Here is a 3,282-nt window from a genome sequence, read left to right as displayed (position 1 = left end):
AAAAAAAAAAAAAAAAAAGAAGGACATCATGAATTTTTAGAGGCCAATGGATAGAACTAGAAAATATCATCCTGTGAGAGGTAACCGAGCCTCTAAAGGGCAGTCATGGTATATACTCACCAATAAGTGGATATTAGTCATAAAGTACAGAATACCCCTGATATACTCCACAGGCCCAGAGAAAATTAATAAGAAGGAAGCCACGAGAAAGGAGGCCTGAATCTCATTTAGAAATATAATAGTCATAGGAGGAAGAGGGAGAAAGGAAGGGAACTGGGTGGGAGAGGTGATGAGGAGAGAATGGAGGGGTCAGGATGAGGTGTGATGAGTGATAGGAGAGAATGCCAAAAGACCTGGAGAATAAATGGAAATCTGCAGCTGCCAGGAGTGGACAAGGTGGGAGGAGGGAGAGAAATACCAGAGACCTAATATGAGAGAGACTCCCAGGAGTCAACATAGGTGACCTTAGCAGAGACACATAGCAGTGGGGATATGGAACCTGAAAAGGACACCTTCTATAGCCAGGCAGGACCACACAGGTGAGGGATAAGGACACCAACTCACAGACAAAACTTTTGATCCAAAATCTGTCCTGTCTAAAAGAAATGCAGGGACAAAGATGGAGCAGAGACTGAAGGAATAGTCAACCATTAATTGACCTAACTTTAGACCCATCCCAGGGCAAGCACCAATCCCTGATACTGTTAACAATACTCTGTTATGCTTGAAGACAAGAGCCTAACATTACTGTCTTCTGAGACAACTAATTGAAACAGATGCAGATAACCACAACCAAACATTGGGTGGAGCTCAGGGACTATTATCAAAGAGTTGGGGGAAGGATTCAAGGCAATGAAGGGAATAGGAACTCCACAGGAAAACCAACAGAGTCAACTAGCCTGCACCCTTGCAGACTCCCAAAAATGGGGCCACCAACCAAAGAACATTCTTGGGCTGGACTAAGGCCTATGACTAACACATAGCAGATGTGCAGCTCAAGTCTCTATGTGGGTCTCCCAACAACTGGTGCAGAGGCTGTCCCTAAAGCTGTTGCCTGCCTTTGGTATGTTCTCCAACAGGGCTGACTTGTGTGGCCTCAGTAGGAGAGGATGTGCCTAACCCTGCAGAGACTTGATGTGCTATGGTGGGGAGATACCCAGGGGTCCCCCACTCTCTCAGAAGAGAAGGGAAGGGAGGATGAGGAGAGGGGCTTTGTGAGGGGGGAACCAGGAGGTAGTAGCAGTAGAGATGTAGAATTAATTAATTAATTAATTAATTAAAAGTGAATAAATGGAGAAGAATAACTGTGCAGTTTGTAGCAAACCCTTTGATAGCCTGTTCTTCCTGCAAACATTTTAGTTTTACTTCTCCTATCTATAAATTCTGCATCTGTAGGAATCCAATTTTATTTTTTAATTATTTTATCATTTCAAGCAAATGATGGCTTAAAACACTTCTTTGTTTAGAAGGAGGAAGTAATAAAGGACTCTGACATGTCTTTTCTCTAAGAAAAAGAAGGAAAAGGGCTGGAGAGGTGACTCATAAGTTAAAAGCATTTGCAGTTCTTGCAGAAGACCTAGGTTTGGTCCCAGCACCCTCTTGATAACTCACAACTGTCTGTATCTCCTTTGCTGGCCTCTGCTGGCCCAAGGCATACACGTACATACTTCCAGTCCCAACACATATAAGAGAAAAATGAAGAAGTCTCTTTTTTAATAGGAAGAAAGGGAAGAGATAGGAGAGGCAAGAATGGGAAGAAGAGGGAGGAAAGCAAGAGGAACAAAGAAAGGAATGGAGACTAAGCCTTTACAGCATGAAAAGTCTTTTCCATTAAGCTGGTGTGTGCCAGTTGAATGTAGCCTGCAGGAGAAAAGGAACTGTCCTAGAGAAAGTGGCGATCTAACATTGTGCTCCTAGCCAGGATGTGGGTAATAACCCCATCTGTTAGGGAGATGATGAAATGTGAGCCAAAGAAAATGAGTTCGTGAACTTGAGATGTTACAGAAAGAAGGAAAAGGAACTATTCAATATCTTAGAACTGCCTAAAGCTTTCTTTTAGCCAAGTTTAATTTCCTCTGTGAAGAATAATTTGCAGATCTTATAGGACATCGACTGTGAGTACAGCCATCTTCCAGTCCATCCACAGCTCAGCAGGGTGAGCATGTGAACAAATTTACCTAGATGTAAGTTCCTTTTTTTAATATAAGAATTTCAGGTCTGAACAAGCCTAAGAGGATATCATCATCCTTTTGTTTATGAAAAACAGTGATTTTTTTTTCTATATTAGAACTAAACTCCCAAACTTACTAATTTCGGGAAGATGCGCTGTGACCTTGGAGATAGTTACTTCCCCTGCAATGCCTTTACTTTCCAATTCTAAAGTCAGCCATATGCATCTCATATTCAAGAGACCCATTGTGTAAGTTAGTGTTATAAGACATGCATGAGGCTCTGGGTTCATTCCCATCACATCCATATTTTGTACACGTACACACACACAGAGAGAGAGAGAGAGAGAGAGAGAGAGAGAGAGAGAGAGAGAGAGAGAGAGAGATAGGTAGTTGCTGGTTGTATAGGGCTCTTTCAGTCACAAGTGCTGACAAATCAACCCAAGTTGACTTAAAAAAAAAGGAGATTTATTGATTGAAGTTCAAGAAAAATATGAGCCTTGGACTTCCATTCAGAGACTCAGAAGTTTACTCTGTAGTCTTCTCTCCAAAGTTTTTTATTCTCCATGTCTAAGTCTTCTCTGGTTGCAGGCAGGTCCTCTTTTTGTACTGCAAGATGCCTAACAGAAATGCTAGAGCTAAGAAATAATTTCTTGGTTTCAATTCCAGTTGGAAGGAGCATGTGACACTGCCTTGCTAATGAGGGATTATGGGTACCAGCTCCAGAGTCTGAATTTTTATGTAGGTGTTGGGGACCAGATGCTGGAGCTGGTACCCGTAATCCCCCAGTAGCAAGGCAGAGACAAGGGAGAATCTCTAGCCAGCCAGTTCAGTCTACTCGGTGAGCTCCAGGGTCATTGAAAGACAATATTTCAAGAACCAAGGTAAAAAGTGGTAAAGGAAGACAAGCAAGGTTGACCTCTCTGGCTTCTTTATGCATGTGCATATACATACTTGTACATACATAAGCAAATGATGTATGAGTCATTATGAGATATCAACATGTAGAGAAAATATATACATTGGTTTTAAGAAAGGGCTTGGTTTTTTTTGTTTTGTTTTGTTTTGTTCTGTTTTTTTGAGGTACTGCCCTCTGAAATCTAAAACATGACCT

Source organism: Mus caroli, chromosome 12 (genome assembly GCF_900094665.2).
Source record: "Mus caroli chromosome 12, CAROLI_EIJ_v1.1, whole genome shotgun sequence".
Classification (NCBI taxonomy): domain Eukaryota; kingdom Metazoa; phylum Chordata; class Mammalia; order Rodentia; family Muridae; genus Mus; species Mus caroli.
This window is presented reverse-complemented; position numbering follows the sequence as displayed.